Source organism: Carassius auratus, chromosome 17 (assembly GCF_003368295.1).
Source record: "Carassius auratus strain Wakin chromosome 17, ASM336829v1, whole genome shotgun sequence".
NCBI lineage: Eukaryota > Metazoa > Chordata > Actinopteri > Cypriniformes > Cyprinidae > Carassius > Carassius auratus.
Genome location: NC_039259.1, coordinates 5,077,108 through 5,101,321, shown reverse-complemented (window position 1 = coordinate 5,101,321; position 24,214 = coordinate 5,077,108). Strand labels below are relative to the sequence as shown.

Below are 24,214 nucleotides of genomic sequence, written 5' to 3'. Positions count from 1 at the left end.
AGACAATACTCTATAATTAATTAGAGTAGGCTAAATAATAACATTAATATAAACCCATAAAAATAATTTGTGTAGTAACTATTAACCTTTTAGTCTTGGGTTGATTAGTACAGTTTACTGCTGAACAACGCATTTTTGGTGTGAAATAACAGAAATCAAAAATGTTATATCTTCAAACTCCTCTCAAAGCTTCAACAGTCCACTCAGACAAGCTGTCAATCACAACTGTCAATCATAACGACATGTCCTGTGTTTATAGCATCAAATTACTAGCTAAAATCAAACTTACTGTATAACAAAAACAAACAATTTAACATATATCAGGCATGATAAGAACTACCTTAAATGGCCAAACCATTTTTCAGAAAATTGTATTTCCTGTTATTAACTAGGGGGCGATCAAAGAGCCCGCAGCTTCACTTTTTAGGACATGTGAGGCACCAGGTCCCATGTAGTGTATATGTAGAAAAGGAGGGGTCCAAGAACTTATCCCTGAGGTACCCCGTGAACAGTTGATGTGCTTTGAATTTCCCAACCTTGAAAGACCTAACTCTGAGGTAAGATTCCAAACAGTAAAGTGAAGTTCATTTGATGTCCAATGATGTGAGGGTGTATTGAAGGATCTGAGGGTTACTGAGTTTACATTTTTGCCATCCAAAGACCTTCAGTGACCAACAGCAAAGCAGTCTCAGTTGAGTGGCTGCTTATCTGTGAGATTAAGTTTAAGATACAAGTAAAAACTTGTATATACTTTGACATAAAGTTTAGGGCAGGGGTGACATAAAGAATCAAATATGCATAGAAATATATTCATATTATATAAATTAAGATATTTAGCAGTGAAGTATGTTGCTTAAAATGCTGTCTTCATATGCAACTCACTGGTATTTGATACACTCCCTTTATGAGTGAATCTTATGAAAGGACTTGCACAGCTTGTTAAAGAAGCAGATGAGTGTCTCACTCCTGTGGTTTTACAAGACGACTCTTCAGCACCAAAGATGGAATATGAGCCACCTTCATTGAAATCAATTATCATTTTTATCTTTTCCCAAAGAGCTTGAGGTGACACGTCTGAGGAACATTGTCGAAGCTATGAATTGAGTTTGGTGCGACGAATTCCCTCCAGATGTGCAAGTCACAGAGCCCTACAACCACACTTCATCACTCAGATGAAAGAGCTGAGAACTGCATATTATCATATTGAGTTTAATAATGACAAGATTTGATGTGATATGCGTCCACCCCAAAAGCATGTGAAGTTAGGCAAGTTATTACAAATTGAGTCAAACACAAGAGAATTGCAGACAACTCTCAAAACGACTGACTTAAATTTAAATGGATTTTAAATTTCCCTCATTTTGGCAAAAGTGAGTTTTACTGTTTGAATAACGATTAGGTTATGACATGACTGGTTTAGAAAGCAAGATTTCACTTGGCTCTGTAACTTCAGGGTGGATGATGTTTGTTCCAATATATTCATGATGTAGATTTAATCATGACCTTTGGGTTTGGTGAGCTTAACATTGTGAGAGATAACAGAACAGCAATGTTCAACCTATTCAACTAGGGATGCACGATAATATCGGCACAACATCGGTATCGGCCGATAAAAGCTTAAAATGACCATTATCGGTATCGGCCGATATGAATATTTCTGCCGATGAGCCAAACCGATATTCTCCAAGTGAAATAATTGACCTGTTTTTCAGATGTGAATGTCTGTCTACATTTGTAAAATAATAAATTTATGGTAGAATCAGTACAGAAGAGATACATGGATTTCTCTTCAGTAAAATTAAAGTTTAAATTCATCAGTATATATTTGTATATATATCGATATCGGTATCGGCATCGGCCAAAATTATTTAGAAAATATCGGCATATCGAATATCGGCCAAAATCCAATATCGTGCATCCCTATATTCAACTAATATTCAAATTATATTGATATATTGATATGTCAATATTGGATTCTGATTCTGATTAACCCAGGTCTTTTTCAACCAGAAATGGAGTTGGCGGTATAAAACTTACAGTAGGATTTCATAGAGTACTGCATCAAACTGTTTCATTTCAAAAGCATTCCTGTAGCTCATGCAGTAGAGCAAGTTCTGACTGCAATTATGCATATTATTAATGCAACTACGGATAAAAGCATCTTCAAACACAATTTTCAGGCCATTTATGCCAGAGAAAGAAAAATAAATGTGTGAAGAAGGTCTGGATCTGTAAGATAAACAAAGCATAAATAAATGATTAAGGATAGAACAAAGGATAAACACAAACTTTTAAAGTCATATTTCAACCCAAAATGAAAATTCTGTCATCATTTACTCCCTCTTATGCCATTACAAAACCATATGGCTTTTTTTCTTCTGTGGAGCACAGAAGAAGATGGGGTCCAGTGTTGTTTTAAACCCCATTGACTTTCACTTTAAGGACAAAAACAGCTGACAGTCATCAAAATATGTTGTCTGTGTTCCAGAGGAAACAAAAAAAGCTATACAGGTTTGGAACAATATGATGGAAAGTAAATTACAGATTTTTTATTTTTGTGTGAATTGTCCCCTTTATTGCAAAAATCTACCCAGGTTTAATGGAACAGCGGCAAGGGGTCACAACATAAACACCACACCAGACTTAATAACATCTGAACCACTGGTGCCTTCATCATTCACCTCAGCAAATCAAAGCAGATCTGTTCTGGTCCCATAATGCCCTGGTATAGCCCATTAGACGTCTGCACAGGCATGGAGAATGGGGCAGAGTGAAGAGACCTCAATTAGTTTCCTGTTGACCTCTGATCACTGTATGGCGACCCTTCGTATGAGCCCAGCAGAATCACACCATGGCTGGATTTCAGAATGATGTGTTCTCAAGCATCACTGGCCAATTCAATTTCCTATATGGATTACCAAGACAAATGTTAACGTCTGGGATTTCCCACACCTGTGTGGCCGATGAGACCCACAGCCAATATACTGAAAGAAAATCAAGCATGACTGTGTTACGGAAACAAGGCAAGCATTGGATTTCTGATATGTGCGTGTGTGTCTGAGTGTGACAACGTGTGTGTGTTCATGGCATAAAGAATGATGATCAAATATTAAAGAGTAACTCGGGAGCTTTGAAACAGCTGTCAACAAAGGTTCATACGTACTTGCACATAACTAGTGCTTCCAGAATAGTTTTTTTTTTTTTTTTTTTTTTTTTTTTATAATTTTAGACTTTCAATTATGGGGCTACACCACTTTGATATACAGTCAGTAAGCATTCCTATTAAAATTCTAACATATAAATAATATACACTCACTGGCCACTTTATTTATTAGGTACATCTTGTTAGTACTGGGTTGGATCCTCTTTTGCCTTCAGAACTGCCTTAATTATTTGTGGCATAGATTCAACAAGGTGTTGGAAACATTCCTCATCGATTTTAGGTATCCATAAGAGTCCATATTGACATGATAGCATCATGCAGTTGCTGCAGATTTGTCAGCTGCACATCCATGATGCAAATCTTCCATTCCCCCACATCCCAAAGCTACTCTAATGGATTGAGATCTGGTGACTGTGGAGGCCATTTGAGTAAAGTGAACTCATTGTCATGTTCAAGAAACCAGTCTGAGAGGATTTGAGCTTTGTGACATGGTGCATTATCCTGCTGGAAGTATATACATTAAAACATTGTGTAGAGACATTTTTTTCACTCTGAAATTGCTACTACACTTTAATTATAAAGAAGCAATGTGTAGCACCATTGAATTAAATGTAACATTTTGAAGAAAAAAGACAAAAAATGTGTCATTCTAGTATGTACTGTATGTCTTTTTTCAAAGTATACTGTTCTGACACTTCTTGGAATTGACTGTACAATGTCATGACAAATTGTCACATGTATCATTTTTAACTACTGGAAGATGACCTTCTGGAGTGCTCTGATGTTTGATAGGGAGTATTGCTAGACTTGTCTCTACAAATCCCCCACAGGCACTCAATAGTGTTAAGGTCAGCTGAAATACTTGTCCTCTGCAGGATGTTCACTGTGAGAGAATGTAGAAAGTCACTGTCATGTTGAAAAAGTGCTAAACAATGCTGGAAATGAGAAGGTGGTAGCATCTTCTTTTTCTAAATTCCATATTACATGTTTGAATTCATGACACCAATGATAAAGCAACCTTTCAGCACTCATAAATCCCTTCAAATGAACTGTACTCCCCCTGATCTTTTCTGTGGGGAACAGGAATTTCTCACTGCACTCCTCCCCTAGCAACGGCATAGCATTTAAAATGCTGCTAGATCCAAAATGACTGATTTGGTCTCATGAGACCAGAGCATGGATTCCCAAAAGTCTTCATTTTTTAATATGGGTCTCAGAAAAGGCTAAATGCATTTATTGGGCCTTTGCTGCAGTAAGTGCCTTATGTGTCGTGAAACAGTAGCTTTTGCCAGAGACACTCGTTTGGCTTTTTCTTTTCTTCGCAACAATCAGTCATCAAGATATGGAAGCTTCAAGTAAAGGCCTGATTGATTCTGGGACCATTCTTTTGAATATTTGCATTACTTTTCCTACTACGTTCACGCATAAATCAATGGTTTGGTAATCCTCCTGTGTTACTGTCATTTCAAACAAGTCTATTGACTTGAATTCTCTTCTGTTGACTCTTGAATTCTCTCCCGAATGGTTCTATCTGATTCTCAAGAACAGACTCATATTTAGATGTTTTGGTTGTAAAAACACACCTACTCATCAAAAAATTATCGAAATGGATCAAAAAAGAAAACAAAATCTTATGTATTGGCATGCTCTTGATCAATCAGACTTTCTGGAACATCAGACAACACTAATATGCACTGTAATAAACCTGAGCTGAGACTTTTTATTTTTTTATAATTTATTACATTTTTTATTAGTACCAGGTGGTATTGTTATGACTTCTGACAGACTAGGGTTAACAGGGTCATACTAGCAAGCTAAAACGTGACAACTTGGGTTCAGATAGTTCAATTCAAGTCTTGAACACAAACAGAGAGCACACACACACACACACACACTTAATTCCTGCGTTATGCTTGTAATGCCACTTCTCCTCATGCACAAAATTGTTTTGCAGTTTAAATTACACTGAACCACCAAAAATCGTATGCATATCTCATTTGGAAAAATGCAGAGCCACTCATTTGTATAAATAAGCACTGCTTTCTTTTTTCTTTTCCACTCGGGCTTTAAATCCATTTGTAGCTTCATGGCGTCCTCATTCTCTGCTTCCTGATAAGCAACGGTATGAGGCTTATAGTTTACAAACGGACAGTAATACAGAACACCAGCGTCTGTGTCGTGCGTATGAGTGTTTGCTATTCAATATCTGTTTTATGTTGCAGTCCTCTGATCTCCAAATAGCAACAAGAGTAAAGCTCTTCTAACAAGAGACGCACAGTAAACATCACTATCAACACAGCTGAGACGTCTGAAATGAAATGGCCTTTATTTCATGACCTTGTTTCAGCAAGTGTCTCCAGATGAGACCATGCTAAAAATAATCTCTCAGTTCTTGTTTCTCCATATTATGCTCTGTTTCTCCACACTGTGTGATTTAGCCAAGTAGAGCATGTTCCTCAATTAGAATATGTTGCTGGTCCAGAGTTTTTGTTCCGACCAGCCATGAATTGTCAACCCTACGTGTATATATATATATATATATATATATATATATATATATATATATATATATATATATATATATATATATATTTTTTATGTTATGTTATGTTATGTTTTGTTTCCATGTCATTGTGTAGCTTTAAAAAAAATTGCAAATCACTGGAACAAATTACCAGTGGTCACATAAAACAAAAACATTCAACTTTATCTAATTGTGTCTAAACTTGATGTGCCTTATTTCAACAAGTCAAGGTTTTGTCAGGGTTTTAGTTGACATAACTTGCAACCATATTGGCTAAAGATGCTTGATGCAACTGATTGGCCCAATATTGTGAATGATTATATTGTATCACACCCAATTTAAGCTTTGTATAGGGATAGAATGTCCTGAGTATTCTGTACATCCAAAATCATGCTCAAAATCCTGAAGTCTTACTCCAAGAAAACAATAAGCTTTTGTCTACACTAAATTTAGTCTGTTTTCTTGTTTGTTACTGTAAGATTCCAAAGCTTTAACAACACTGAAAATCATTGCACTGAAAAACCACTTCTGATATAACACAATATCATTCAACTTTATTGGTAATAATGGAAATTGCAACCATAGTTGGCTATAAATGCTTTCAGGAAAGCAGCCTCACTTGCTGTATTTTTTAGATTGATTATGTTTTATCAACCCCGTTTTTATCATTGTGTATGGACAGAATATTCTATGTATACAAAATCCTGCACTTACTGTGCCACTTTTTTTAGTGATTACAGCTATGTAATAACTACAGGTACTAAACTTTGAACCTACCCCTAAACTAACGTTAAGCTACTGTATGGTATAACCTTCTATTACCCAGCATTTTACCAGGTAAGTATGCATTGTAAGTATGCACAAGTATTTTTTTTTTTTTTTTTTTTTTTTTATGGTTGTATCAGCAGTAAATCTGAAAATGCACTTATTTCAAATGTAAATATATAAGAATGACAGCAATGGAAAAATGGTTTTCGATAAACAGACTTGAATTTCAATCGGTTGCTCACATGAACATTTACAACAGACTGAAATACAACATAACATATGAAACTCCCCTGATTGGTTGAGAATATTGCTAAAAAAAAAAAATACATAAATCCTGTTTCTCCTACTGTTCTGTGTGTGTATCAGCAGTTACTGTGAAAAGACAGGGTTAAATAAAGGTCACTCATATTTGCAGAAGAAGAGACATGATGAAATACATAGGTAATTCAAGTTCAGCCTATCATTGAATGAAATAATGAAGAACTATTATGCTTGTCTAAATGCTTTCACAATACAGAGCACCCCACTGTCTCTGATGCATTTCAATCCATGCTCACATTAGATGCATTAGAGATGATGCATGTATTACATCAATAGAAACATCTGAATTCCAAACACACATGGGATGACCAATCAAACAGAGCCCACGCACTAACCCAGATACAAGTCGGTGACTCTTATGGACATTAAGGGAAGATTAATGCTAAAGGGGGTTCTACAGTGACTCAGATGGTAGTAATAGGTTAAGCTGGTTCTGTGAAAGAAACTGTTTTGGCATTTAGGTTAGCTAATTGTAACCCTCCCTATTCCAAAAGCTTTTCTAATGTTCATTTTTGTTATTATTCTTTATTATAAATGCTTGGTTTTATAAAGTGTGTTCAGTGTTTCTCTGCTTTCTTTCTTCCTCTGTCACTGTGGCTGTGCATTAGAAGAAGAGGGAAAGGACTGAAACAGCTGGACTAAGTTCTTTCTTGTCACCGGAATTTACTTGATTTTATGATTAATTGCCACAAAATATGGTAGCATAAGGAGACAAAATAATTAGGGTTGATTTAACATGCTAATTTAGTGTGATCACATTACAAAAAAGAAGAAAGAAAGAAAGAAAGAAAGAAAGAAAGAAAGAAAGAAAGAAAGAAAGAAAGAAAGAAAGAAAGAAAGAAAGAAAGAAAGAAAGAAAGAAAGAAAGAAAAAGAGAAAGTGATTGAAAAATATTACAGTTAATGTCTGGACTTTTAAATAAACAGTATGATGTAACAGCAGCATATAAGCTCTGAAAAGAAGAAGTAGAGTCCTCGCTGCTTGTTTGTTTGTTTGTTTAATTCAACATCAATTCATGTTCTAGGTCAAGTATTTTTAAGCAATTTTCTATTCATTCAAAATCTGATTTATATGAAAGCAGTAATCACTTTCAGATTTGATTTGGGTAGCACTTTATTTTACAGTCCTGTTCCTCATGTAAAGACGCAAAGACGGATTGCAAACTGAATGAATTGTAAAATGTTGATTTGTAAATGAAGATGAATGGACAAAGTAAAACAACAATAACATTATAATATAACATTGTAACATCCATAAAAAACCATTAGAAAATTTTGTTAATTTCAAAACGTGAGATAATCTTAGGCTACCGTCTACGCATCAAAAAGGCTCTTATGCAAGCCATTGTTTAAAACATTTATTACATAATAGCCCCAATATATATATATATATATATATATATATATATATATATATATATATATATATATATATATTAGGGGTGTAACGGTTCACAAAATTCACGGTTCGGTTCGATACGATACACTGATGTCACGGTTCGGTTCGGTTCGGTTCGATACGTTTTAGATACAGCAAAATGTAAAAACATCTCAACTTTTCAGAATGCCGCAAGCGCACCGCGGGTCATGTGACAAGAACCAACCAATCAGCTTCATCCTTTCCCGTAACAACGTTGAGAGCTCAGCCAAGATGAAGGAACAGCTGATCATAGTTGTATATGGATTGCAATTTTGAAATAAATTCAGTAGAAGAGCTACTGCAAGCGATTTTTAGAGCTGCAAATCCATTTATCCTTCGCTGAAATTTCCGCGTCTCATGGAGAGAGCACGTCATTGTTGCTTAGCAAAGACAGACGCCTCATGAGCGCTTCTGCCCGAGCGCTTTGGAAAGGAGGAGAAAGACGCGCTTAGCGTTTTCCATGCGTTTTTAGGCACATATGTGAACGGCCCCTAAGGCGCTCGCTCACTCAGCACGTGCTGAAGGCTCGTTGCAAAATGTCTAATGCATTTAACAGACCAGAAATATAAGATCCTAAAATAACCAACAGGTCTGGTGTTTGGGTTGGATTCCCTGTAAGCTATAGTGTCTAAATGCTGCAGGGATAGTTTGCTGCGTGCATGTTTCTCCTTTTTTTCGTCTTTTCCCAGATAGTACTGACGCATATATCCCAGATATTCCCGCTGTTTTTTTTTTTGTTTTTTTTAGTAATCCCGCTGGTGTACCCTGTCATGTTGCAGATGCGACATACCGTTGTTTTTTTATCCACCACTCTCTTGCCATCACCATTATAGCCATATATAGGGAATCCAAAGTGCACCCAAACACCAGACCTGTTGGTTATTGGAGGATCTTCTCATTTCTAGTCTGTTAAACGCATTGGCTATTTTGCAACGAGCCTTCAGCGCGTACTGAGTGAGCGAGCGCCTGCTGAGTAGCCTAACATAAACATATAAGATGGTGTTTTTTTCTTCTTCGGGAGTGTCAGGGGCGTTGCCTGTTACGTTGTTTGGGTTATTGGGCTACCTTGTTGAACGCATATCATTATATTTCTTTCTCTCTCTTTTTTTTTTTTTTCAAATATAATTAATTACTCCAACGAACCGTTCGGTATACATAATGCGTACCGCGTACCGAACCGAAAGCGTCGTACCGAACGGTTCAATACGAATACGCGTATCGTTACACCCCTAATATATATATATATATATATATATATATATATATATATATATATATATATATATATATATATATATATATATATATATATATATATATATATATATATTATCTGGATACCTGGAAGTTGAAATTATAGTTGCTTCCATTATAGCCTACTCTGGCTTAGTTAGTGGCCAACTTATATTGTCCATTTAAGCTTGGTTACCACAGGTTGTGAGCACTTTTATGTGGGAACGGTTGGTTAACAGGCATGGTTATACTAGTTAAACAAGTCAGCACCTGTAAGATAAGAACACAAACCTAGAAGCCCAATAAGATCAGTATATGCATTTAGAAAAAGAAGCTTGCGAGTGAATTTTCATTTCATGCCTAATTGGCATTGTTGCAGTTATTGATCAAATGATGGAAATGAACATTATGAATATAAATATCCAGAACCATTTTAATTGTGTTTGTAACCAGGATTTGAAAATTGTGGTTTTAAGAATTATGCTAAAAATCCAACTTTATTTACATTTACATCTACATGTTTGAGATAATTATGTACTTTATGTTCACCAGACAAATATTTTCCTTATTATTTATAAAGATGCCAACTATAAAGGTATTTTCTGTATTTGTTTATAGACAAATGATTATAAATTATGATTATAAAACGAAAAATATTGAAGATTTATTTTGTAAACGTGTCCTGGACATTTTGGGAAATTCAACTATAATATGAATTGCTGTGGTCTGCTAGACAAAGGCTTATCTTTTGGAACATATATTAGCACATACTTATGCAATTAATTTGATTAATCATGAGTTCTATTTTGACAGCCTTTTGTTTGTTTTTGCCTCCTCTGATCTGTTTCTACCCATTTTTCTTCTCTTACCTGCAATGCAGGATTTATTATTATTATTATTATTATTATTATTATTATTATTATTATTATTATTATTATTATTATTATTATTATTATGGGCAAACAGGAGGAAGGAACAAAAGAAAGAAAGATTAAACATAATTATTATTATTTTTTATTTTACTTTATTTTTTACCTGCTGGAGCTGAGTCACCCTTGATCGTGCAATACTTCTGCCAGATATTCATTCCCCTCAGGCCACATCATAATCCTATTTCCTCGTGTCATGGTACTTCATCTTTCTCACTTAATGTAAGTCATATGGTTTTATTGCTGGGAGCCCCCCTACACTCCAGCCCACTCTCTCACCCTTAATGGGTTCCAACATTGATCTCCCAACTAGTTTGTGTGGTGTTTGTTGTTTGCTCGTGTTCTCGAGATTTTAGATATGTATTGTACAATGGGGAACAACTGTTGCTGAAGAACAACTAGACTAGCATAATAAAAAAATTACAAATTTTTTAGCCAGCATTTAATTTGGAATTAGGATTTTGTTCTTACTACATAATATTTACTATGTGGTTAGGATTAGGGACAGGGGTTTGGTTTAGGGTTTGATGCTTGTAATTATACATGATTTACTTATTACATACATATTTACATACATATTTTGAGTACACGTAAAATACATCATGTATATATCTACATTAACCCCTTAACTGTCAACCCCCACCACCACCACCACATAAATCAATCATTGTAAATTTGATATAATTTGAAAGCTTAAACTCTGAAAATGCCTCCTATAAAATCCATTTGGAAATCTGGCATTTCATTACAATGGTAATTATCTTTTGAATTATTTTAGCAGGTTCCTCCCTTAGTGGGTGTGGCCATGTCACAAGACCTAAAATCTTTTATAATCAAATCTTTTAACAATCTTGTCAAAATACACATTGTACACATTGCCTGAGTTTCATATGAGGTGGTTATTTTGTGATATACATGTAATCAAAATTGTGACAAAAATGAATATAATTTTGACCCTGAACCACAAAACGTGCCTTAGGTGTTTTCATATACATCATCTGAAAGCTAATAAATAAGCTTTCCATTCATGTATGGTTTATTAGGACCGGATAATATTTGGCCGAGATACAACTATTTGAATATCTGGAATCTGAGGGTGCAAAGAAATCTAAATACCGAGAAAATTGCCTTTTAAGTTGTCCACATGAATTTCTTAGCAATGCATATTACTAACTAAAGATTAAGTTTTGTTATATTAACATTAGGAAATACATTTTTGGGCTACTGCTAAAAATATACCCTAGCGACTTAAGACTTGCCTGACTAGCCTGACTACATCAGACTTCATACTTCCACTCAATTTCAATTTCAAGTTCATTTGACTTCTGTACACAGTCCGAGATAGCGACCTATCTCTCAGTTTTCCTCCGGCCTCAAAACAGTCGGCCAATCAAGGAACAAAGGGCAGGCTGAGAGCCGTGACATAAACGCTAAGCGCCGAATGTAAGATCGCAGTTCAGGTTATGGAAATCGAAAATGACAGCGGACATGGAGACATGGGATGCTATTCGCAGAGTGCTTGTTTTACATTTTGAATGGAGGTAATGTTGTGGCCCTAATCGGTCAACTCCACATTGCGAGAGATTGCCAATGCTGCTGCTTCGATCCCAGAGGGCTCTCTTTGAGGAGGGAGCCTTCACCAGCATTCCCCGCAGTGCTGGTCCTTCTTCTGCCGAGGCAGAGTGGCAGCTGCACTTGTGGGGTTCGTAAATGGATCTGGCAGAGGGAATGGAGACGGGCGAGTCCCTATCTCCTTCCACTTCGGACAGATCTGGCACCCAATCCCTGGGTTTGGAAGCATGCGCTGTGGTTTCTTCCTCCCAGGGGGAGGGATCAACACTCTGCCTCTCTTCCTCTGAGGAGGTTGATGTGGAGTCTGTCGACAGGGATTCGCCACAGTATGAGGAGCTTTTAGAGGTGGTTACTTGCGCGGTGGCCAAGTTTAACATAGAATGGCCTGCCAAAAAAACATCCGAACTGCAGAAAAACAAACTTAATGAACGCTTTCTGCGGGTGGGTAAACCACCTCCTAGCCGGGGCCTCCCCTTTTCCCCTGATCTGCATGAAGTGATCAGAGCCAGATCGTGGAAACGCCCATTCTCAGCCCACCTCTACATCCCCACGTCTGATTATTACGGCAACGTAGTGGGGATGGGAGAGCATGGCTATAGTGTGATGCCTCGGGTGGAACAGACGCTTGCGAGCTATCTGACCCCCGGAGCCACATCGTCTCTGAAGGCCCCGCCGTTGCTCTCCAAGGCTCTTAGAACAACCTTAGCATTGGTGGGCAAAGGGTATGTGGCAGTAGGGCAGGCTGGTCTGCACACCATGGCAGTGTCACAGGCGTACCAAGACAACTTGCTAAAAGAATTAGATGAGGGAGAGGAGATCAAGTCCGATAACATCTCAGAACTTAGACAGACCACATATCTCCCTCCGCGCCACCAAGGAGACCGCCCGAGCGATTGGGTGGTCTATGGCAGCTATGGTGACCATGGAGAGACACTTATGGCTGACCCTGTACGAAATTAATGAGCGTGACAGGGTCTGCCTTATGGATGCCCTGATTCAGCCTTCTGGCCTGTTTGGTGACGCTGTCAGCTCAGTTGTCGACAGGTTTCAGGAGGCACGCAAACAAGCGGCGGCGTTCCATAAGTTCCTCCCTCATCGCTCTCTTGGGGCATCTGAGTGGGAGATGCCCCAGCTACATGCCAGCTCCTCATACAGGGAGGCAACAGAGTGTTGGTCGGGGACTTCTAAGCCCAAACAAGATCTTAGGGCAGTAATTAAAGCTAAGTCATCGGCCAAGAAGTCCTGATGTCAGGGGTTCAGGACTTCAGAGGGCAGCCCCTGCTGGGGTAGAGTGGCGTACACCGCATTGCACGGTGCCCGTCTCGCCTCAGTGCCCTCTGGGGGCCGGCCTGCCAACCCTGCCAGAGTTCCAGGGCACAGCAGCCTCCAGTGAGCATTGTTCTCAGTATTATCCGCCCGCGTGCTTAGCGGATTCCCTTAGTAAATTATTTAACAGTGTGGAAACTACTGCCAAATGTATCTCAATGGGTCCTCCGCACAGTAGAAAAAGGCTACCGTATTCAGTTCGGCTCCCCATCGCTGAGATTCAACGGGGTTACTTTGCCGCTTGTCGGCCCCGAGTAGGCTCTGGTTATGGAACAAGAACAAGTGTGGTCCCAGGGCAAACTCCTCTCACTCAGAGCAGTATACATTCCTTGGAAGCTAAATATGGGAGCAGACATACTGTCAAGGCAGGGGCCGAGGCCCGGGAAATAGAAACTTCACCCCGAGGTGGTGAAGCAGATATGGAGCATTTTTGGCAAAGCTCAAGTGGACCTCTTTGCAACTCAAGGGACATCGCAATGTCCCCTTTAGTTCTCTCTAGTTCATCCAGCTCCTCTGGGACTGGAAGCTATGGTACAGACCTGGCTGAGGCTTTGTCTGTACGCCTTTCCCCCTTTTGCATTGCTCCCGGGAGTTCTATAAAGAGTACGCTGGGACGGGGTCCGTCTGTTGCTAGTACCCCATTCTGGCTTGCCGAGTATGGTTCGCAGATCTGGTTCTCTGCAGGGTTGACCCACTCTATGCTGAAGGTTTAAGTGGTGGCCATTGCAGCCTACCATGTCCCTCTCAATGGTCAGTCTTTGGGAAGACACCCCCTAGTTACACATTTCCTCTGCGGTGCGCTGAGGCAGAGACCTCCAGCACGGTCCCATATTCCCCCGTGGGACTTGGTTGTGGTGTTAGAGGCTCTTTGTAAAGCTCCATTCGGTCCAAGATATACAAGATATATCAGACAGACATCTGACCCTCAAAACTACCTTTCTCTTGGCTATTACCTCTCTGAGGAGAGTTGGAGATCTACAGGCCCTCTCAGTGGCCCCTACTTATCTTAACTTTGCACCCAGCATGCCAAAGCATTCATATACCCTCGAGCAGGATATATTCCTAAGGTTCCCTGTGTCACACCACAACCTGTAGTGCTGCAGACCTTTCGGGAGCCCGACCAAGATAAGCTAAATTTTATGTGTCGAGTTCGAGCGCTGGGCGCCTACGTCCACAGAGCTGCCCTGTGGAGAAAATTGGACCAATTGCTAGTATGCTACAGTCCCCCCAAAAGGGGTTTTCCTGCACCTAAGCAGAATATTAGTCGTTGTATAGTCGAGACTATCAACGCCCCCTATGAGTCGTCTGGTCTCCCCTCGCTATTGGGAGCCGAGGCTCACTTTACTCGGGGTAAGGCGACCTCCAAGTGCTTCCTAGCAGGTGTTTCCATCCATTTATTTTTGATGGCAATTTTAAATTCCAAAATTTGTAGTAAATTTTTTATTTTATATAGATTGCAAACTTTAGTACATCTTTAGTTTAGAGTAAACTTCTAAACTACTTCTATAACTTTTCAACTACCCAAGAAATAAGATTTGGTATCAGGGTTGAATTTGAAAAAAAAAAATATATATATATATATATATATATATATATATATATATATATATATATATATATATATATATATATATATATATATATATTCTCTACTCTGGTTATTGAATGATGAATTACACTCTGTTGGCATTTAGAGAGTATGACTAACACACACACAAAATAAATAAAAATAATAAAGTTAATTACATTACACATTATAGTAGATGCAAGATTCACATTGATCTGACCTTGGTATAGAGGCAAAATATTGGTATAGAGGCCACAGCACAACCCTCATGGAGTGTCATGCTTCTCTCAGACACGTACTCAACTTCACTATTCTCTTTTCCATTGAGTTCACTAGATGAAATGCAACCAAATGTGCCCCCTTTCTGATGTATCCATTCATTTGCAGGAGCAGCTCTAACCCCATACCACTTTTACCAACAGCAACTGGACAACTTTCCTTATATGGTAAATAACTTGGACAAAAACAAAGTTCATTAAACGGTACAACATTTTGCTCTACATGCCAGTGTGTTGATCATAGTGTCAATACATTAAAATATGGTGATAAATAGCATAACATATTGATTTGTACAGCTAAAATAACTAATCAACTGTGGCTGACACCAACAACTTTGCACATTCAAGTAAAAAATGTTTGAACATGCATAAATGATTAAAGGAATCACACAGTACTGTTTATTAAGGAAAACTTGATTAATCAAACATCCAGTTAAGCAAAATAACAGGGATTACAACAGTCTTATATTGTTGGACCAGCATGGTTGATTTTAAAGAGGTGTGACCACTATTAAGATTTTGGAAAATGGTCACATTTAGCCAGGTGATTTCTCCAGCAATGCATTATACCATGGTAGCTAAGCTGTGAGTTGAATCATTTTACAGGAAAGGGGATATACATTTGTTAATTGTATGTCAAACACCACTGACTATGACAGACTGTATGCATAACTGAGAGTCTATAATTGCTCTCTGCATACTGCATATCCACAAACAAGTGAATGAATACTGCTGGATTGACCTTAAAATTCTAATTCGTTTAGCATGTACATATGGTATGTTGTAAGTCTCAGCACAACACAATATGAAAATTTCCTTCAAAGTTCCTAATGCCGATTTCATACTGCACAATTTTCAAATTCGTCAGAGCGCTGTTGTTTTCTCACTGCTTGACTATCTTGGGTAACATTCAGTTGCTGCTGTGTTCACATTGCACGATGGATCGGTGACAGGGATTCATATATCGGAAACATATCAGCAATTCCCTCAGATCTAATCTTTGATAATTCATACTGCCTGATTGTCACTCGCGTGAACGAGCACTTATTTGCCTCTGATTTCAGGCATTTGTTGGCAATTTCATAAAACCTGTCGGCGAATGAAAAATCTGGCTAAGATCGTGCAGTGTGCACTTTGGCATAACAGATTAACCTTTTTGTATATATATATTAATTGAAACAATGCATTATTGTAAGCGTTTTATGATTTGCCATTATCAATTAACCTCTTAACCTGCTAAATAACTTTTTGTCAGGGTTGGGGATAGAGGTATGAGACGAGGACTGATGCAGGAGAAAGGGCTTTAATAAAACAAAAGCAAAAAACTACCCCTTAGTGGAAAACAGGCTGGCGACCAGGATTGCCAAGGGTGGACAGGACAAGGCAGACAAGATAGAAGTGATGTACAACAACAAACTGGCAACAAGACTGCAAACACAAGGAGAATAAATATTGAGCAAATGCCTAGGGTAATGAGGGAAAAACAGGTGGGGCAAATTAACCAATAATCAGGGAACAATATGGGTGGGGTCAAAACAATTGATATGAAAGCACAGAGCACACAGGAAACAAAGACAAAAGCCATGTGCCCACACAAAACAAACACAAGCACATCGCCATCAAAATTATCACAAGCCATGTGCTTGAACAAGACAAGACACAAACACGCAGCTAATGAGACTACTCATTAGCCGCTCGTTTGCACAAGAAAAGACAACATGGAACCATGTAGTAAAAAAACCACAAGCTGCATGCTTCACAGTACAAGACATAACATGAAAGCATACAGCCAAAAGCATGAGCTGCGTACAACAACACAAGACACAAGGACAGAAGAGCATATGGCCCGAGCAAACTTGAGACCGCACGCTCACACAACAGAACAGAACATGGAACCGAACCAAAACTGAATCTGAGCAAGACATGAGTGCCGGGATCTGAACACCATGCTCTAATGTAAAACAAGGCAAGCAGACAAGAGAGCACACAGCTCAAGCAAACTCGAAGCTGCGTGCTCACGAGAAAACAAGACAAGACGGGAGTGTCAGGGCTCCGTCACAAAACCATAAATAAATTACACCGAAGTGACAGAACCCTGGCTCTTTTAATCTTTTCAATTAGAGGAGCAATTTATCCAGCAGCCATTAGAGAAATGTTCTTCTATTAAGGAGATTAAATAAAACATATTTTCAAGAAATGGTGAAACACACATTGCTGGTTTTATATTACCTTGGAAAATGAATGGCAATTTCACAATATTCTATGTGTTTTTTTAGTAAGGAATCTTTTCACCTGTGATAAAAAAAATGATAAAAATAAAAATTAACTGAATGTTTATAACTAAAAGTGGCCAACAGCCATAAATAGTGTGATGTGGAATGGTTTATGAGGAAAGGGAGGACAGTAAACACATTCACACCTGATTTCTCTTCCAGGCATCATCATTAGAAAGACAAGCTATTTCTAGCTGCATGTCCACAAGAAAGTGATACAGCTCTGTGCAGTGCTCAAAGTGGGCTGGTATGCCCGGTACTGGTTTGGTCTACCGGCAATTCTGTGTTATTCTCTTCAATGTAGCGGGAATATTCTGGTCTAATAAACCTGAAAAACTTGCATCTGTCCCTGCCCTAATTGCTCTCACTGGACTAAGATTGTTTGCTTCACTAGCCAGTTCACAAGTTCACATGTAAATGTAATCAGATATAACAAAGTATGCTTATTTGGCCTGCTGTCTGGGGGAGGGCTTTCAGCTCTGACTTTTGTCCCAAACCCAGAGTACTCCCTTTTAACTGGGGTAGGAACCAGCCAGGAGTGATGCAATGGGGTGGTGAGGGATGCTGTAAAGCTGTCTCAGGATTGAGGTGAGATATAACTATATATACCAGCCTCCTCTTGCACTGATTGGACTACCTGAACGTGTTTCTCCCAAACTTAAGTTATTTAACAAATAGCATTGAATCTGGTAATTAATTTGTGTACAAGAATATCTGATTAGCTACGAATGGTCCATTTGATGGACATGTTAAACCACAAATCACACCTGATGTTTAGGGAAATTGACAACAATTGATAGTGACAGTTTCACCAAACTCCTTTCATCAACACCTCTGCAGTTCTTCTGCTGTTAACCAGCAGGATCCCAGAGTTTCATCTCATTTCACCATTACAAACACTTCACCAGCCACTGCTTCCACCTCTGAGTTTTTTTCAGTGTTCTCAAAAGCCGCTTCTAGACCTTTCGCTATGCCAAATAATCAGTGATGTTTTCTTCCGGCTTCATTCTCCAGAGCAGTGCTGGAGAATGTTTCTTTTAAAAATAATGCATTACTACATTGTGTTACTCCCTAAAAAAGTAACTAATTACTTTTTATGGAAATTAATTTGTTATGTTTTTGACTTTTTAAATCTGGGCAGAGCTTGAATATTTATTATATAATATATATATTATATATATATATATATATGTATGTGTGTGTGTGGGTGTGTGTGTGTGCGTGTGTGTTTGTGTGTGTGTGTGTGTGTGTGTTCATTCGTAAAAAGTTCTTCAATCTAACCCCTTTCACACCAAAAGTGAAATGAATACACCTCGGGCTGAAGGAAATGTAAATTCATGTCTGTACAGTAGAGGACACAGCTCAAACAAACTGCATGAAGAATATGACACAGGAGAATAAAGTTCAACACCATTTAGCGATAACAAAAATGAAAATAATGTGTAGTTTTTTGCTTGGTACGGCTGAATTGGATCATCGAAGGTCAGTAGCAAATGCATTGGCTAATAAAATGGAAATACATAAATTACGTTCGTCTTATTTATCATATTTAAATATTGCAGGTTTGTATAATATTCTAAGTTGAATTTGACAGTTTTTTGAGGTATACTAAATAGTTTTTGCGGGTGAGATGAGTAAACGCACATTCACAATTACTCTAGAACTGTTACTGTATACTGTATAACATCAAGCTCACACAGCGCACACAATGTCTCGGCACTTACTCTCGATTTCTCTCATGAAAACTATAAGTCACAGGGTCCCCGCGGGTCCTTAAAAAGTCTTGAAATGTCTTAAATACAATTTTCGATTTTTAAGGTCTGAAAATGTCTTGAATCCTGGAATTTTCCATATGAATGTCTTAAATTTCATGTGGGATCTTAAATTTCATGTCCGACTCGTCATTTTTATTTATTTTTTCAACCGCAATGTTGACCAGCGCAACATTTGGGGGCAGCACTTCGTGGGTGCAACCTGCATCATTCCATAGGTGACATACGAGTAAGTGATTGATGAACGCGTTGCGTTGATGGTTCGCCACCACGGCAGTTTGCGAAATCGCAAGCATGGGCAAAGACGATAAAGCTGTGGACAAGACCACGACTGTCAGGTCTCGCTATCTTGGTTCTCAGTTTTTGAGCCCCTCAACGGCAGAAGACTTGCTGGAGCACTTTAAGGTAAGACTCTAAAAGTAACATTTAAAATTATTTGAATGTTAAAATGCTTCATGTGTTTTTGTTATTTCCTAATGAATATTTGGGACAATATATCGATGTGTCACAATTCTTGGATTGATTTAAATTTTTCCGAATGCGTTGCGAATTGATTCTGAGCTTAGTTTTTGCAGATGGCGCTCTAGGCTAGTTTTTAACCGAACACTCAAATGCTCACGACGAAGAGCGCTCGTGCGTTCTGCTGAGTCTGAGAATGTAATTGATATATTGCTTTTATGACGCGAGATTAATGTAAATGCCCCACTGCAAACACCCTTGTACTTCGCTTCAACCTTTTCGAACTTTATTAAGTATTATTTTATAGTAGGTTCAAGTGGTGTGTGTAAGGCATATAAATCACGCAGTGGCATCTGCTGTTAAAAACTAAACTAAGAATCGATTCGAGAGAGAATCGCGATGCATTCAGAAAAATTGCAATCGATCCAGAATAATTTCTCGATTCAAAATGCATCGATATATTGTCCCAGCCAATCAGTTAAAAAAATGTTGTGGGTGGGTGACATCTAGGCATAGGACTACTGCATTATGGATGGAAGGCAGTGCTGTAAATAACTTTATTATATAAAGCATTCAATATGCATTATGCTTCTTGCATATTTTTTATGTGAAAAGTAAAATTGAATTGAATTAAATAATGTAGCCCAGTTCATAATTAGACTCCAAATATCTGTTTTGTGCTTCTCAATTTTAGGTTAACAACGTTGACACTGAACCCTATCACATAGGCCCAATTTGTGAGCATTCACTATTATGGCTTAACTTGTTTCTCAAACATTTTTTCTTCCAAATCAAGGACCACTTAGCCAATAAAAAAAAAACTTGACATATTTGGCTTAATGATCATCCCTAATGCATGTAAAAATGCAGGCCATTTTAGTCTTCTGAAACCATGGCTAACTTCACCTGCTAATAATGTGCATGATTAGAAAACAAGTCATGAGAAGTGAATTGGAAATGTTCAACGGTGTCACGGTCCATGTCAGTCATTTTTGGTTGATGACTTTTGCTCACAGACCTCTTTGGTAATCTGGCATACCTCCAGTGGTCCCCAGACCACAGTTTGAGAATCACTACTTTAGACAAACCATCTAATCTAGTGTTCCTGTAGCTCAACTGGTAGAGCACTGCGCTAGCAAGCAAGCAATCGCAAGTTTGGGGGTTCGATTCCCCGGGAACACTTGATATGTAGAAATTGATAGCCTGAATGCACTGTAAGTCGCTTTGGATAAAAGCGTCTGCTAAATGCATAAATTTAATCTGAGTGAACATGAATGAAAATTTTATCATTCTTACCATTCTTGAGGTGGACTTTGTTTTGATTTTATTTTTTTATAATTTCAGGAGGGCACCAAGGAACTTAATTTAAGGAACATGCTTTCTGTGTCAATGGATGGACCCACAGTAAATTGGAAAGTCATGGATCTCCTACAACTGGAACATGCAATAAATTTCTGATCCTGATCTTTCCTACAATTGTCTGTCAGTCATTAGGTCTATGCATAGATTATTGAATGTGCTTGCATTTATCTGTGTCTGAAATGACATAGAAAACACTAATCAGACCCTGAACAACATTTTCTTGGGGGAGAACCCCCAAACCCAGCTCAAGGCTATTAGGCAGCAACATTTAACCATAATTTAGATCAAGTATGATGAAATGGGCTTTTGTAATGTCCTGGGGCTGTCTTCCATGTCTTTTTCAAACTGCTATGAGGGGCCAGAATTTAGAAAATACCTGAAGTACCTTAAAGGCTGATAGTTTATACATAGTCAACAATGTCAGGGTTGTAAGGTCAATCAGCACTTGGTATAAAAGTTTTCTTGCCCCTTTTGACCTGTCTTGAGCGTGGTTGTGATGAGTTGTGCCACACTAATGCTTCGCCACATCAATCTGTGTTGTCGGACTGAACATTTTCCTGTTTTTTTTTTTTTTGTTTAGATAAAGTCTTAAATTTTCCTTTTAGAGGACTTAAAAAGGTCTTAAAAGTCATTAAATTTGCTGTTAAAAAATGTGAAGATACCCTGAGTCAATACATGGGAAACTGGAGTTACTAGAAGAAAATATATTTAGAAGACTATCTATATATTTAGATTTCCTTCAAAAAATTAAAAAGAGTGATGTGTTACTTTACTAGGTACTTAAAGAAAAGCAATCTGACTATATCACTTGCATTACTTATGATGCATTAAACCCCAACACTGCTCCAGAGACCTCCAGTTCTAAACCTGAAACCAGTCTTCCACTCGCATCATCATTATTCCAATCCAATGGACCGTGCACAGTGAGATCACAAACCACCATTGCTGAACCCATTTAACAGGAGTGCACACCGGAGCACATCTATGTGCCAGTGCCACAACTAAAACCCATCTTCAATCTCTCTATTGCTCCACTGGGCTCTGGCCACCCTGGCATTGTTAAAACCATCTTGTTCCTCTGTAAATGCTGCCGTTGGCCCCTGAAAGGGATTGTTTTGTCTTTTCCCTACTGTGCCATGCTCTGCTAGCAAACACTTGCATCTGCCCTTTCTTCATTGTCTATCGTCACATGAGTGGATTTCATCACTGACTTCCCTATCTCCAATGCCCAATGTTGTGGCAGTTGATTGGTTTTAAAATGTAGGCTCTGTCTTGTCTACCCCAGACTCTCCCCTTCCATCTGCACACTGCTCTCTGTCCAGATTTTTAATCAACTCTATCTTCAAGCAGTAGACATTCAACCAAGGACTGCATATAGACCATACTCATTTCCTCAGTCAGGTGTGTAGTCTTCCTTTGGGAATACAAATTATTATGTTTTTCTATATGATGTTTACTTACCTGTGTTGGCCTTTATCGTACTTTTTTTTTTTCATACCCTCTGTCAGACTCTGCATTCATCATTTCACATACATGTCTAAGATGAATTTCCTCCATTGGGTTCATCTTCATTCTGCATGTGTCAGCTCCTAATACCCTTCTCAATGAAAAAAATACAATGCATTCTGAAAGCAAGTAGTTAACATGGGGTGTTGTCGTCAAATGGACTCAGAAATGAGAATCACACATGATCTTACATATTGCCCAATTAATCTTCTGTAGGCTTAAATTATATTTCACAGGGTTTTTAACCATATTTTGAATTATGTAATGCATTGTGTTGTGTTTTAGGGTTGATGTAAAAGATCAGTAAACTTATTAGATAAGGTACTGGTAAATTTTGCCAAGACTAATTATTTTTCTCTGGTAAAGGTTTGCATTGATGGCCACCTTTAGAGGTCCTGTTGACTTTAAGTAACTTTTCTTTGTAACAACTATAGAGTATATTTAAACCTCTTCCAACCCCAATAAAAAAAAAAAAAAAAAAAAAAAAAAAAAAGGTCTTACATACTAAAACCAGACAGGGAGATGTGTTGGGTCAAGTTTTTGAACAGTGGTCCTCCAAGACTGAGATTGGACATCCCTGCATTACAGTATTAGTAGTCTGTTATATATCAGCTAAAACTTTATTTTGATAGTCCCCGAACAGATATTCTACCGAATTTAAAATAATAAAATTAATAAAATTATGACAAGGAGCAAATAAGAAGAAAACTAAGAGTTCAGTTGGGTCAGCAGATAAATGAACCGATATAAAGGCTAAAACAGGTAGACTATGTATTAAGCAGCATTTAAAAAAAAAAAAAAAAAAAAAAACTTTATTTTGACACTTTATTACACTTCATTTTAATGGTTGCCTTTAGAAATTCAGTTGTCTCTATAAAAACTTTGCTACTATACTACACGTCAACTGTCTACCATAAAAGTTTTAGCTAAGTATTAGTAGATGGTAAGGATATGGTTATGAGTAGTAGAGTAAGTCAACATGTTACTATGGCAAGTTGCAAAGTTACTTAAAACCAGTCCCCGCTGTGCCAACTCTTATTGCTATGCAAAGTGTCAAAAAGAAGCTCTTCAGTAGCAGGAAATCTAAATAATTTCCATTTCTTCATTGTAAACACTGAGAGGTCAATTTGGATGAGAAATATGTTATGATGCAACCCTGTGTTTTTCCAAAAGACAGTTCAGTTTGTGATTCACCTGAGAATTTTCTCCTGGGTGGATTAAAAAAAAAAAAAAAAATTTAAAAAAACTTCCGAATAGGACAATAAAATCACTAGTCACACAGACTAGCCCTTGTAAATGCTGTAATAACCTCACATGCCTTTTAGATCCCTATTACAATTAATGTGCAAATAGAGCTTTCATCACCAGATTTACTAACAGCTAATAAAATTCAAAACTCAAAAGAAAAAAAAAAGAAATACTGTCAGCTGTCAGGATTTACTGAAGACACGCAATGAAAAGTTAGCGATGAAAAGGCATGGACAGAGTTATTTTGCGGCAGACCTTATGAAAAATAAAAATGTATGGGAAAAGAGTATTTAGAAATAAACCATGCAACATGATTTACAAAGATTTGCCATAGTCAAATAACCGTAATAATTTCCACTACCATTGGTCCTTTTATTAGATTGCGGTCTCACGTGTGATTTGTCCTGTTTAATAAATCTGGCCCTTGGTATCTTGGCAAATCTGAGCAATTTGTGCGATTTCTTTTTTTTTTTTTTTTTTTTTTTTTTGATCTC

General features: G+C 37.9%; 1 long non-coding RNA gene across 1 annotated transcript; it reads left to right on the top strand.

The window, feature by feature from the left end:
- The first annotated feature begins 19,314 nt into the window (after positions 1-19,314).
- Positions 19,315-21,080, top strand: LOC113117027 (uncharacterized). Its single transcript, XR_003294118.1, has 2 exons — positions 19,315-19,550; positions 20,949-21,080. It is a non-coding gene; the product is annotated as an uncharacterized LOC113117027 (long non-coding RNA).
- The last annotated feature ends 3,134 nt before the right edge of the window (positions 21,081-24,214 follow it).